Source organism: Rousettus aegyptiacus, unplaced genomic scaffold (genome assembly GCF_014176215.1).
Source record: "Rousettus aegyptiacus isolate mRouAeg1 unplaced genomic scaffold, mRouAeg1.p scaffold_m13_p_9, whole genome shotgun sequence".
Taxonomy (NCBI): Eukaryota; Metazoa; Chordata; class Mammalia; order Chiroptera; family Pteropodidae; genus Rousettus; species Rousettus aegyptiacus.
Window position 1 is genome coordinate 57,054,479 of NW_023416312.1, and position 15,501 is coordinate 57,069,979.

The 15,501-nt window shown below is 37.8% G+C and overlaps 1 pseudogene; it reads right to left on the reverse strand.

Moving 5' to 3' along the window:
* Window positions 1-3,350: 3,350 nt before the first annotated feature.
* On the reverse strand, window positions 3,351-3,469 carry LOC118608506 (annotated as a pseudogene).
* Between the last annotated feature and the right edge of the window lie 12,032 nt (window positions 3,470-15,501).

Sequence of the window (15,501 nt, forward strand, 5' to 3'; positions counted from 1 at the left end):
ATATTTCTCTCCCTATTTATAGTGCTTCTGTTCATCTAGATCCCAGGTGACTTTACTTACTTTTTGCTCCATATTTCTCTAATTTACACACTTACTCTATGTCCTTTTGTATGCTTACTATCTCTCTTTTGAAGTTCTCATTGTGCTCATCCATTCTTCCCTGAAGTTTTCGAACATTCCATTTCATTTGGCTTATTTTTCTGTAGTTTTCTCCTATTGTTTCATTTGTGGAATATTTCTTTGTTTTCTCATTTTATTAGCCTCTTTGTGTTCATTTCTATGTGTTAGGAATATTTCTTTCATCTCTCAGCCTTGGCCAGATTGCCTTATGTGGAAGGTGTCCTGTTTGGCCCAGTGGCACACGCTCCCTAATCCCCTGTGCTGTGGACCCTGGATGTGATCTTTGTGTTGGTTGTGTGTGATCTCCTGTTGTAGCTAAATCTTTATTGGTGTTAGTACACCTGTGGATGAAGTTAACACTCAAGCTGACTGAAAATTGGCTGCGCCCACAGAGTATGAGTTGCTACGTGGGGGCTGAGCCCATGGAGTGGGATTTGCCCTAGCAGGCTTGTGTACTTGTTTAGAACACCCTTTGTGTGTTCCACTTATAAGACTAGTTAGAGATTGCTCTGTTGTGGTAGAGTGTCATCCTCTGGGTATGTTGGTTTTGTGGTCCCTCGAAAGGGGCTCCCTGGTTGACCAAGGTCTGTTGTCGTCTTTGATAACTCAGGGCTACCTGGTGGGAACTACAAAACATTCCACAGATGGTTGTTGTCTATGCTGTATTTATAGGTAAGTGGATAAGACAATGCTGTAGGCAGCAGTCAAGTTATCCCTCATCCCTGACCTAGGGCAGTTCAGCAGAAAGACCAGTGTTCCTTAAGGCCTGATACTGCCTGTCAGTTGCCGGTAACCCTCTGAATGGCATGCATATTGGATGGTGCAGGGATCCCAGGAATCACCTGGATGTATGGAGAAAAATTTCCCCTGCCACTACAGTGTCATTTTGTATGCCAGTGCTATCTCTGTGGCTCCCTGTAAAAGTTTCAGATCATAGTGAGGCCAGCTGCTGCCCACCTAGACCTGCAAACACCTGAGTTCTGTTTATGAATTACTGAAGCTTGTAGATGTGAATTTGTGGCCTGCCACCAAATGCTTCTCCTAGATGAACAGGATTTGCATGGGCCACACAAACTAAGTGCTTTTCGTTGCTCTTGAATTTGTGACCCAGGGAGAGTACAGGGTGGGACAGGATTGCCTGGGAACAGGCTTGCCACTGATAATTTGTGGGTTAGGTGGGATGTCATGTCAGTGAGGCATGGGAACTTTAGACCTACACAGCACCAGATTTGCTGCCAGCTCTTGGACTGTGGGCTCTCACCAAAGTCACGTACCACTGTGTGACCTACTGTGATCTGTGTTGGGCCCACAAACCCCCTGAGATCTGCCCAAGCGATACTGTATTTCATGCTGTTAACAGTGACCTTCCCATCATTGTATTCCCTGAAGTTTCCTCACTTTGCTGGCTGAGATCTGTTGACTGTGAAGAATACATCACCCCAGGGCAGGGACAGCTGCCTATCAACATGTGGTGGCCACTTTGTGTATTGAATGGGGCAGGAGCTCAGGAAGTCAAGGGTCATCATGCCAGTAGCCTATTTTCTACAATTTCTATGTCTGCATGTTCCTGCAGTAGTCAAAGATCACAGGGAGACATGCTGCTTTCTAGGGTGGTCCCACAGACCCCTGAGATTCCCCCAAGAGATACTGCAGCTCCTACAGGCAGCAGTGTTCTGCCCACAACTATTTTCCCCAAAATGCACTCACTGTGCTAGCCAAGTTCTGTTGCCTGCACAGAATGCACAACTCCAGAGATGAGAAGGATAGGGGAACTGCCTGTCAATGGGCTGCGGGAACTTTGTGGCTTGGGTGAAGCCGGATCTCAGGGAGACAAGGACCATCAGGCCAATACAGCCTCAGTTTTGCTGTGCCCAGGCATTCTGGCTATAGCCACAGATCGCAGTGAGACCAGCTGCTGTCTGGGGTGGTCCCACATACCCCTGTGATCCCGTCATGTGATATTTCATCTCTTGCAGGCAGAAGAGATCTGCCAGCAACTAGTTTTCCCACAATGCCTGCACTGAGCTAGTTTGTTGCTTATGCGGAATAGGAGACCTGGGGGAGTGGCATGGCAGTGGTGGTTGTCTGTCAGTGGACAGCCTGAGACAATTTGTGGGTTGGGTGGGTCTCAAAGAGACAATGGATTTTGGATCAATACAGCCTCAGACTTGATGCAAGTTCCTTAACTGTTCTGTACCCACAAAAGTCATGGATCACAAGACCAGCTGCTCTATGGGATGGGCCCAGAGATCCCCGAGATCTGCCCAAGTTTGTGTTGGCAACAGTGATCTGCCTGAAACTGTCTCTGATATGTGCTCTCACAACTCTGGCTCCCTGCTGTGAATATTTGGCCTTGACATGGTGCGGGGCATGGCAGCCACCTAGCAACAAAAGCCCTGGGCAATCTGCATGCTGGGTGGGGCAGGCCTATCACTTCAGGCCAGTGCAGCTTCTGAATTAGCTGTGTGAGAGGGATCTTCATGGGTAAGCTAGTGTAGTCTATAGATTGCCCCATAGAGGCCCTTACTAAGGCACAATGGTAGCTGTAGGTCAAACCCTCGTTGTGGAGACAAGAAATGCAGTCTTTCCCTGTAAGAATCTTACGCAAGCCTCTGACCCAACACTGGTGCCCTGAGTGAGTGTCTGCAGATAAAAGAGCCTGTGCTTGGGCCCTTTAAATGGGCATCTAGGGTTTCGGTTTCCTTCTGTCTCACCCAAATGGCTAGAATCCCCTTTAATTTTTATAGTTAGAGTTTTGAGGAGCTCCTCTTCCCTAGGCTGGGACTCTGGGATGGAGAGCCTCTGAATGAAGCCAGGACTCCTCTCTCCTTCAGGAGAGCCTCCACAGCCTTGCTGTCCCTCCAGGTGTTCCTTCACCACCCACGGGTGCAGTCCTGCTGGATTATTAACTTTGCCCCTCCTACTGGCTTTGATGTTGCTCCTTCTTTATATTGTCAGACGTACCTATTATGATCAGCTGAACTTCAGATGGATGATTCTCCATGTTGATTATTTTATAATTTGGTTATAATTTCAATGTGGACCTGGGAGGAGGTGAATCCTGCTTTTACCTAGTCTGTCATCTTCCTCTTTTCCAAGCATAATTTTCATTACATTAATTAAACAAACTTTATTTATTCATTTATTTTTTTAGGTGAAGCAACCCTTGGTTGATCTTACAGATTGCAAGGACCTTGTCAGCTTACAATCTCTTTTTTTTATTTTTTATACATCTATAGTACCTGTTCTTCCTAGGTGGTCTCCCATCCAAATACTAACCAGGCCTGACCCTGCTTAGCTTCCAAGATCAGACAGGATCAGGTTTGTTTAGGGGAGCATGGCCATAGATCCAAACTATGCAAACTTTAAAAAGAGAGATATAATCTAGTTAGTTTGTATTTTTTTAATGTAATACCAAATGACAAGATTTTATTTTACCATTATATATGTATCATATCTTCTTTATACAATTGCCCAATTGTCCATTGATGGACACTTAGATTGCTTCTATATCTTGCCTATTGTAAGTAGTGTTGCAGTGAACATAGAGATGTGTATATCTTTTTGAATTAGTGTTTTGAATTTCTTTAGAAAACTAAAAATAAAAATTTACTTTTTGCAATGAAAGAAACAAAAAGAAATAAGAATGCATGAATTCCCACTCTAGGAAAAAAAATTGTAATACCATTTGCATTAGCACTACTCGAAATGAAACAGGCATAAATCTAAAAATATGTACAATATCTATATGAGGAAAATTACAAAACACTGATGAGCCTGGAGACATCACTCTGCCCAACTTCCAATTATTCTACAAAATGACGGTGATCAAAACAGCATGGTATTGACAGAAAAAAACATGTAGAACAGAATTGAGAGTCTAGAAGTAAACACATATTTATATGGGCAAATAATTTTTGACCAAAAAGCCAAAAACATACAGTGGAGAGAGGAAATCCTCTTTAATAAATGGTTCTGGGAAAACTGGAAGGCCACCTACAAAAGAATGAAACTAGACTGTTTATCACACACACTAAAATTACTTCTAAGTGGATTAAGGACCTGAATTAAGGACTTGAAGCAATAAAATGCATGGAAGAAAACATAGGAATGAAACTGAAGGTCCTTGGACTTAAAGAGGATTTTACGAATTTGACCTCAAAGGCAGGGGAAGTAAAAGCAAAAATAAATGAATGGGACTACATAAAACTAAAAAACTTCTGCTCAGCAAAAGAAACCATCCACAAGGTAAAGAGACAACCATCCGAATGGAAAAATATATTTGCAAGCAATATCTCCGATAAGGGCCTAATATCCAAAATATACAAAGAACTCATATGACTCAAGAACAACAACAACAACCAACAACAACAACAATAACAACAACAAACAAACAAATGATCCAATCAAAAAATGGACAGAGGACCTGAACAGACACTTCTCCCTAGAGGACATAGAAATGGCCAACAAATACATGAAAAGATGCTCAACATCTCTAGCTATGAGAGAAATGCACATCAAAACCACAATGAGATACCATCTCATACCTGTTAAAATAGCTATAATCAACAGGACAAGTAACAAATGTTGGAGGGGATGCAGAGAAAAAGAAACTCTCATACACTGCTGGTGGGACTGCAAATCGGTATAGACACTATGGAAAACAATCCTCAAAAAACTAAGAATTAATCTACCATATTATCCAACAATCCTTCTACTGGGTATTTACCCCCAAAGACTTGAAAACCCATATCCAAAAATATAATTGCACACCGATGTTCATAGCAGCATTATTCACAGTGGGCAGGACATGGAAGCAACCGAAGTATTCTACGATAGATGATTGGCTAAAGAAGCTGTGGTCCATATATACAATGGAATATTACTCAGCCATAAGAAGAGATGAAATACTGCCATTTGTGACAACGTGGATGGAACTTGAAATAATCATGCTAAGCAAGATAAGCCAGACCAAAAAAAAAAAAAAGTTGAAAATCACTTATCACTTACATGTTGGATAGAAACCTAAAAACAACAAGTGAACGGGACAAACAGAAACTCATGGACATGGGCGATGGACTAGTGGCTACCAGAAGATGGGGTGGAGGGGGGAGGTAGATGGTGTAAAAGAATTCAGATATAGGGGGATAGGGAAAGGGTGAGTTGGTTAAAGGGGATCACATATATGGTAGCTGAAAGAAGCGGACTTAGGGAGGTAAACACAATAGAATATACAGATGTCACATTATAATATAACCTGAAAATTGCATGAATGTATTAACCAATGTTAGCCCCATAAACTTAATAAAAAATTTTTAAAAATAAGTAGATCTACTATGTCTCCCAGTCTCGGCTGTGTGGCTTTATGTAGTAAATGCTCTGTGGAGCCCAGTGGCAGTCTATTTAGTTGCCCAGGCCAGATGATCCCAAAGTGCCCCTTGTGTGAGTTGTGTGTTCCCTCTTGTTGTAGTTGAGGCTTGATTGCTGTTGGAACATCAGTGGGTGTGACTGATTCTCAAGTTTACTGACTGTGAGTATTGGCTATGACCACAGTGTATGAGCTGCTGTGTTGAGGCTGACCACACATGGTGGAATTTGCATCAGCATGCTTGGGCATCTGCTGAGACCACCTTTTGGGTGTGCTGCTTATGGGGCTAATGGGGTGGTGCTCTGCTGTGATGTGGAGCCAGTCACCAGGTTTGTTGGTTTGTGGGTATTTTGGGAGGGACTTTGGTTTCAGCCAAGTTCAGTTGTCGCCTTTGATCTGCCCAGAACTACCTGGTAGGAGCTACAAAGTAATGTGAAGTTGATTACTGCCTGTGCTGAACCTGGAGGCATCTGTGAGAGGCTATACTGTGGCACTGAGGCCAGTTCCCACCATTACTGGGCCTGGGACAGCTCACCAAAATGTCCAAGGCAGCCCGAGGCCTGCTACCACTTTCTGGCTGCCCTTTTAGCTCAGCCACTGAAAGCACCTTGGGCAGTATGCTAGTAGGGTGTGGTGGCATCTCAGGGACTCTCTAGGATGGGGCAAGAGTTGTTCCTGAGCTTAGTGCAGATTCAGATTTGGCATGAGTGCTGATCCTGGGACTACTCTGAAGGCTCAGAGAATGCCAAAGCCAACTGCCACCTACCTGGAGCCCACAGAACCCTGAGAGTTGTCCAACTAAGTGTGCAGTGCGGATCAACCCCAGCTGCTTGACATTGACCCTGAGGAGGCTTCTTGCAGTGGGGGAATAGGGGAAATCTCAGGGAATCGCCAGGGTGGAGCCAGCGAAGTTCACCAGGCCAATGCAGGTTCAAATTTAACTGTGTGGGAGCAGAGCTTAACAAATAAAAGATGTTGCTTACCAATAGGCTACATGAGAAGAGAGTTGAACACAGGAACACTGGTGGCTATACTTCTAGCCCTTGCCATGAAACCACTCAACTCAGTCTCTCTCTAAAGTCCCTGGCATCTCCCAAGCTGCTGTCTCTCTGCTGGAGCCAAGGGTGAGTGCCTGGAAGTGAAAGAGTCTATGCGCTGGCCCTTTAAGAGGAAGCCTGTGTTTCCAGAAGGCTTCCATCTCACCTGAAAAGACAGAATGCTCACTGATTTTCATAGACAGATGTTGTTGGGGCTTCTCTTCTTGGCCTGGTACTCTGCGCCAGGGAGCCAAAGGTGGGGTTGGGACCCCTTGCCTTTCAAGGAGGACCTCCGAAGCCAAGATAACCCTGCCAATTCTCACATGGGTGTAGGATCAGTGCATTTTGCAGCTTTCCCCATCCTACCAGTCTCGATGTGTCTTCTTTATATCCTTAGTTATAGGTCTTCTATTCAGTTATACATCTCAGGTGTTTTTCCAGTTTGATTGTTCTATAATTTAGGTGTAATTTTAAGGTGTTCATTAGAGAAAGTAAGTACAGTTTTTGCCTATTCCATTATCTTTACTGGAACTCTCAGGGCATGTTTCTGTTCATTCTTCTGTTAAGTCTTTATTGTATGATTAAATCAATCTAGTCAGAAGTTGAGTTTGGTTTCTTTTTGTTATTTACCTACAATGCACCACAATCTTAAATTTTTTTTAGTTTTACTTTATGCTTAAGGTGTGAATTTGGTTGATTTTTGTTTGTTTGTTTGTTTTTGTTTGTTCATTTTGACTATTCCACTTCCACCATTAGTTTAGGCTTTATCTGTGAACTAGAGTCTTAAAAAGAAACTCTCTCTCTCTCTCTCTCTCTCTCTCTCTCTCTCTCTCTCTCTCTCTCCCTCTCCTCCCTCTCTCTCCTCTTGTTCTCCCTGCAGAGGTAGTCTGATATCACTTGTAATTCAGTGCTTGTTTGCCTGTTGAGATGTTGTTTGCCACATTTTCTAATGTTCTGAATCAATATCCGACTTTGATGGGCTCCCTGTCCTTGGTCCTCTGGAGTGGCACTTTCTCAAAGATTTCTCCCCCTCTACCTGTGACAGCCAAAGTCTGCCATGCATCTTGTATCTTTAATGGGTATTGTTCAGGAGATAGTTTCTGATTCTTTTCTTAGCAAATGGGGAGTTCTAATGGTCTAAGGCAAGGATCAGTTCTTGAACCTTTCTGCAGGGGTAGAAGGTTTTTACATTTTGTTTTTTGAACTATGTTCTGGCTAATTTTTCTACAGTGGCTCAAAGCTTATGATCTATAGAAACATAAAATAACAGAATCTAGTCAAGGCTTCTTACCTTTCTTGTAGTTAATACTAATCTTTTCATCCAGGCTAGTACCAATAAGGGGAATTCTGTTTAATATCTCACCTTGGCTCTGATGTTTCTCATAAGGACATAGTAAGGACCATAAAGACTTCTGTGTATCCACAACTCTGAGTTTCTATAATGTCATATTAACCTACACTAAACCTTTAGCAATTCATTTAAAATTTTATCTTAAATCATCTTCCCTATTTATATGGCAGACCCATCTTTATCCTATACAGTGTTCCTGCTAAACAAATGTGTGAATCCTGTATCTCCTTGGAGATACCTTTCTTTCCTTAGATTTACTTTAGCTTTCTGATGAATTCAAGAAAAATTATGATTTTGTATTTTTTTTAAATTTTATCCTTGTTAATTTGGGAATTATTCTCTTTCTAATTTTCTATAAACATCCAAAATCAGAAATCCTTACTTCCGTTTTTAATGGATCATTTGTGGTGATTGTGTTAAGACTAGACTATAGAGCAGCAGAATGAAGTCAGAGAATGTACTCAGAAATCTATTTCAGAAATATAGGCAAGGAATTATGGCTTTGTGGATAAAAATTATGCTTAAAGTAATAAAATTTTACACAATTTGTATATATTTTGAAGATAGAGTCAAAATAATGTGCTCACTAATTATATGAAAGGTGTAAGAGAAAGAGAGTGGTCAAGGATTTTTTCTAAGATTTGAACAAGTAGGATAAAAATGACATTTCTTGAAATAGGTGTCTGTGAAAACAGTTGATTGGGGGGGATTAGGAGAGTTTTTTTCCCTTTTTTTAGCAGGCACATTATGTTTGAGGTGTCTATCATATATTCAAGTAGGATATATGAGGATATACGAAGCTTATGTTAAAAAAAATCAGATTAGATGTATAAGTTTGAAGGTTATCGGAGCATAGTGTTTAAATCCCTGAGAGTGGATGTGATTCTGAAGGGAGTATGTAGCCATCAAGAAGATAAGAGTTTCAAAGATTGATGGCAAGACATTTCAACACGTGGTGATTGAAAAGATGAGAAATCAATAAAGACTCTGATGGACAGGAGAGAAATGTAAAAAATAAAAAAGAAAAAAAATAAATAGTTCTAGATTTTTTTTTAAAAAATGCTTTAAGGGAAAGAGACAGATTAATAATATCAAATCCCGCTCATAGGTCGAATAAAATGAGGACTGAGGACTGAATAATGTCTTTAATTAGGCAGGAGGGGGTGGAATCTTGTTCATAAATTAACTTCACTTTTGTTAAGAATAAAGACATCTCATACATTGTAAAAGGAGAGGAGACAACAATTATTAAATACATTTTCTGGGAGTAGATAGTGGCAGTAGAACCATGTGTGTGTTGTGTGCATGTGTGTGCATGTAGGCACATGTGTGAATTAAGAAAAAAAATTATCAGCAGGTAATAAAAAGTGGGAATAAAGATTTGAAGGTTTGAGGAAACAGAAGAAAATGTGAAACAGTCATCTAGATAAGTGAATAGATTAGGAAATTGGTCAGATTTACAAGCATATGAAGCTTCTGTGTGTGTGTAATTTAAGTTAGTTAACTATCCTTAGAGAAAACTTTGACAAATTCAAACAGGAGTTTATGGATAAATTAATTACTTTTTCCATACAATAGCTTACAAATAGTCAATATTTTAGCTCTTTCCATCAATAATAGGGTCTATTTTCTACCTCTGAAACTGTGCTGGCTTTGTGGCTTGCCTTCACCAACTGAATGAGGCAGAAGTGACGTTGCATAAGGACTCAGGAAGCTCGTAGCTTTTCTCTTACTTTCTTGGAATACTGTTGCCATGTGAAAATTATCCTAAACCTCTTCAAGAATTAGTGGCATGTTGAGACAGAGGCACAGTCATTCAATAATGTCAGCTGTACCAGCCTTTTCAACAATCCTTGATGAGGGACCTCTCTATCCTATATGCAGAACCAGTGGAAACCACATGGAGCTGTGATAAATCTATTCAGTTGTATGTAGCTCAAATTGTCAATTTACAGAACCAAGAGCAAACAAATTCTCGCTCTAAGCCATAGATGCAACAAAATAAAAAAGAAACACCCCTTCCCAGATAAACTGTCCTTAGACATAGTAGCTAAAGAGTTCTTCTCCAAGACAGCCTTGAATGATTGAGAAATTTGTTGTACTTAATACCAAGTGATGACTACTCCTCATTCAACAGATTTTGGTGTGTGTGGTATGTGCTCTTGTAATAATCTGTACTCCCACTTTCGCATCACTTAGTTATAGTGGCTGTTTACTACTTTCACTCTCAATAGACTGGAAACCCAAATGAGGAAAAAGCTCGAGTCTATTTTGCTTATTTTTATACCTACCACATAAATAGTGCCTGGTGCACACCACATTATAGTATTTGTTAAAGCAATGAAAGTTAATAGATACTTTATTTTCCTATCCTGTTATTCCTTTTCCTCATGGACAATTTCAAAGAAAGATTTTGTTTTAGAACTTAAGAGCTTTTGACCAACATATCCTGTTTTTCCTAGTATTTGCTTGGGTGTATCATTGAAAATCTCATGTCCCCAGAACTCACTCAGTCCTGGGCAAACCTAGATTATTTGTCACCCTAGAGATAATGGACATTGCAAATATAAGACTACATAAAAATAAAGGTTATTTTAAAATTCATTAGTCTGTTTTGTGATAGGAAGTATGAGTGGCGAGTGGTGATTATAGTCCAGTCCAATGGCTACAGAGACTATTATTAGATATTTGCATATCTGGAAGGATATCGACTTTTCAAAGTGCCATTAATGGTCCTTGGTACTTCTCTAAAATGCTTAAACCTAGGCCTACTCCAGAGCTACTTAATCAATACCTTTAGAGAGAGAGCCTGAGTTTGTACCTTTTTAATAAGCTGCATATGTAGTCCAATGTACACTAGAATTTGAAAATCAGAGTTCAACAGTACAATTATGTTGTGAGAAAACAACACAATTACAACAATATAATCATATAATTATTGAATGTAGACTTTTTTTATGAAGTGAGGTATGAGGAGGGAAGAAAGAAATTGTATTTTGGCCTACTGGTAATAGTAGATGACGTTCTGAATATTTACAATATCTTAGGTCCTGAAAAAAGTGTTACATATTTAATCTCACTGAGGATTTGAGATTTGATGGAAGTAACTAACTAGCCCTCAAATAAATTGGATTCTTCATTTTACCAGTCTTATAGAGGTCAGCATAAATAAAATGATGAAAAGTTTTTACAAGATATATTGGAGATGATAGGAAATAGTATACATTTCAGAAACTTTAAACAGAAAATATAACAAAGGAAATTGGAAAATAATAAAGGAATATTTTCAAAATATTTTTGCACAACTCATGTGGCAGCAAACAACACTAGGTTAGGAAGAAATGGGATGCAGAAACAAGAACAGTACAACAGTATATAGGAAATAAATAGTCATGAAACAATAATAAAAATCATATCATCAAATGGAGTCTTCACAATATTTAGAGCCGTTATTAGGTTCTCACTTATCTTTTTTTTCCCCCTAGGTGGAATGTCCACTATTGTTTTACTTACTATCATATCGCTTGGTTTCTTGACCCTGATTGCTATCTGCAACTTCATGTTTTTCGATATTTTGTTACATTAATTATAAACTGTATTTTTGGGTTTTCCTTTTACAAAACAAAGAAAATAATGCCACTATAATACTTGGCCGATAGTTCAGCTGCTTAAACACTTTTATAATAACAATATTTTCCTCCAGAAATTTGAAGACATTACTACACAGCCTTCTAGAATCTAGCACTGCTGTGGAGAAATCTGTAGCCAACCTGATTTGCATTCTTTTGGAGGTTACCTTTCTTTTATTTATTTTAAACTGTGGATGTCTTTATATCTTACTTTTATTTTTAGTGTTATGAAATTTCATTAGAAATTTCCTAAATATTTTTTTAATCATTCTGAATGGAATGTTACAAGCTCTTTCAATTTGACAATTTTGGTCTCCCTCCAGCTCTAGAATATATTCTTTTATTATTTGTTCCATTATTTTCTGTTTTATCTCTTAAATTGAACTTCTAAGTCTTCTATCTTCTTCTTATAGTATATATCTCTATGTCATGTTATTTAATTTCTGAGATAATTTTTCATCTTTTTCTAACTGTTAAGAGACTGGAACAATGATGCTCAGAGGAGTGAATAGAACTCAAATCAGAATGATGACCATAGAAATGAAACAGAATTAGTAAATATGAGTGTAAGTTTGATACTTAATTCACACTACATATCAATATTTCAAAAATTACAGATGAATGAAAGACTTAAATGTAAAAATTGGACCCAGGAGTAGATAACTAAAAAAATAATAATAATAAATGAAAGAGGAGATGACCAAATTATCCCCTACCTTGAAATATAAATGTATTTTTATATTTTCTGTTATATGTAAAAGCAAAGCAAGAAAACAAGTAAATTTGATTACATAGGTATTAAAATAATCGCTAATTATTCAACAAAAAATCCACCTTAATGAAAAGGTAACTACAAAGGAAAGGAAATATTTGCAAATTTTATGACATGTGATTGTTGGTATTCTTAATATAAACAGAGCTCTTAGAAAACACTAAGAAAAATACACATAAGTCTCCAAAGGCCAAAAAATTGGAATAGACAATGTTTAAAGAAGGAAATGCAAGCAGATAACAAAACATGTTGCAGGATATTTTCATGTTCATTTCTAAGTCCGCAGCAACAAGAGCAAGATTTCTAAGTAAAAGGTACTCAATTAACATTTGTTGAACAAATATATGGAGAATGTAATTTCACTCTTAATTATATAAATGCAAATAAAAATAATAAAATATTTTACCTGTAAAACCAGCAAAGTATTTTTAAATGATACTATCTAGTGTTGACAAGTTTACAGAAAAATAACTATTGACATCCACTGCAAATGGTAATGTCAAAATTACTAGAAATTTTCTGGAAAGGATTAAGGAAAGCCTTAAACTATCTTTTAACCCAGGAATTCTATTAAGCAAGTAATCAGAGATATTCCAGAGAAATATGTTCAGTACAATATATTTCATAAGGCAGTTTACAAAAATATTTCAATGACCCAGTATAAAGATTTAGTTAAATAAATTATACCAATTGAAAGGCTGATTTAGGAATTAAGGCTTGTATAATACTATATATATATATATATATATATATATATATGTGTGTGTGTGTGTGTGTGTGTGTGTGTGTGTGTGTGTGTAAATCTGTAACAACGCTAAGTTTATAAGTGAAAAATATAGTGTAAAAAGTAAGAAACATTATTTCTAAATTTTATTGTTTTTAAGAAAATGTCAACAAGTTCTGTTTACTGGAGGGCTTTTGCTTTGCCGAGCACCTTAATAGGAGTGATGATGAATGCTGGGGTGGCAGGTGTGAGAGTACTAAACTATCCTGCAAAGCACATAGGTGAAGCAGGTGATTATGTTAGGAAAAGCCTGAAGAAGAAAAAAGGAGCTAGTAAGAAACTGCAGGAATAAAAATTATGTAAAACTTTCTGAGCTTGACCAAGAAGGGATTTTAAGAACAGAAATGCCTGAAATAAATTTAAAAATGTTTGCTCTGTGCATGTGTTCTTTGGGGAAGGAGTGAGAAATGGCAATGGGATATGGGGATGTGATATAAACTCCCTATCCTGGCTCTTGTACAAAATCTTCAATAGAATTGATAGTTCTTAGTAAGGCTTTTGCTCAACAAGAAGTGAGCAACCACAAGGGACTTGAATCCTGTCTTCTCATCTGGTACCAGATTTCTTATCTGTTAGCATTACTATGGCTGGCATTACTATGGCTTTTATGGGAAAAAATTCAAATAATGAAAAGTGAGACTACATTGCATGAATGACGAAAGAACAGCTGTCTATTGAGAATAAGAAAATACTACAAAATACAATATAATCCTCATATTTAAAAAATGACATGTGTGAATTTTATATGTATATTCATCTGAAGTATGTGTCTGTGTGAAGAAAGAAAGAGGGAGAGAGAGAGAGAGAAAGAGGGGTGAGCCTGAGTGTAAATTGTCTTAAATTAAGGCTGAAGGTTTTTCAGGTTGACTTTCTTGACAACTGTGAAAAGATACTAAAATAAATCTTCTGCCCTGGTACAGTTAGCAGATCATCTATATGAAGGCTATGAGAATAAACAAGATGATCTCTCCACATTTCTTCTAACTCTAGAATTCCAGGACATGAAATTAAGTTTTTGATAAAAAAAAAATACTTCCAATTTATATCTGAGTGTCTGCCAGGTCATTTGGGATATTGATTAGAATAGAGCCAGAATTTGTGATTTTTGCTGTGGCCTTCAGGGGTTACCAACTCATCTTGACAGATTTGGAAATTTTTCAAAGACTTTTGCTATTTCTTTGAAATCCAGTCACCAAAGCAATATCTTCTCAGTGCCATCGCATGGATATAGGTGAGCTATAAGAAGACGGAAATAAATATGTTGAGAAACTCTAGAGATATATGCTGTTAAAAAGTAAACTGAGACATGTTAAATATCTTGAGTTTATTTGAGCAAAAGTCAATTCAAATTGAATAGCAGCTGATCTATCACATAGCAAAGAAATCTGTGGAACTGTACTAAATTAAAGACTTTTATAAACGTGAGGGAGCAGGAACAGGAAAGTTATACTTGGCAAAAGAGGATTGGTTATTGCAAAATTACTTTCCTTAGGGGATGGCATGGGTCTGTCAAGCAGATTATCTAACTAGTGCTGTTTGACTCAGACCTGTTTGACTGGTTTCAGATTCCATTTCTGAGAGAGCCAAACTGTAATTAGGTGTCAGTTTGGTGATGTGGGGCTTAGCATAAGTGACCCCATTTTATGCCTGTTATTTTGTTTTTAACAATGCAACATTGTAGTAAGAGATGTGAGAAAGTGAAAGTAAATTTGGTTTTGCAGAAAAAATATATTTGCTTTTTGTATTTTTCACTGAGAAGAACCAATTCTATACTGGCACAATAGAAATCCAAGCATGAACGTTAAGACCTTTGTACGAATTCAGCTCTTTGTCTTATAAAGAGAAATTTCTGTGTTGTCAAGACATTTGTTTCTCTTATAATGTAGTCTAAAAATTCTAGATTTATATATTTATATTTGTATCTTTTTATGACACTTCAAGTCTTGATGATGCCAAATTATATATTTTATTTGACACATTCTGCATAAATTCGACCAAATTTAGAATATTTTGCTTTATTGTGGATGCTACCATTTAAAAAATTCATTAACAAACGGGCACTTTTCTCCAAATAAACCAAACGAAAATGGCTAAGGAGTCTGATAGCCAATTTACGTGACCATAGTTAATACAGGATATTTTTAGCCTAAAGAAGAGAAATATTAAAGAGATAGGGTTTAAAACTTACTAAAAATATTTTAGGGGTAGAAGAGGGATTTCTTACTCTGAGTCCAAAAGAAAGAACAAGATCCAAAAAAAATGAAAACATTACAGAGATAGATTTTTAGATTAATATCAGAAAAAAACAGCAAAGGACAATTTATCAAATGAAATGGATTATCTCAAAAAGTGTTGAGTTTTTAACACTGAAAGTAATTTATTGAAGCCTGGCTGAGACTGCTTGCATCTGTGAAGATTTTATGGAACACTTGGAAAGGGG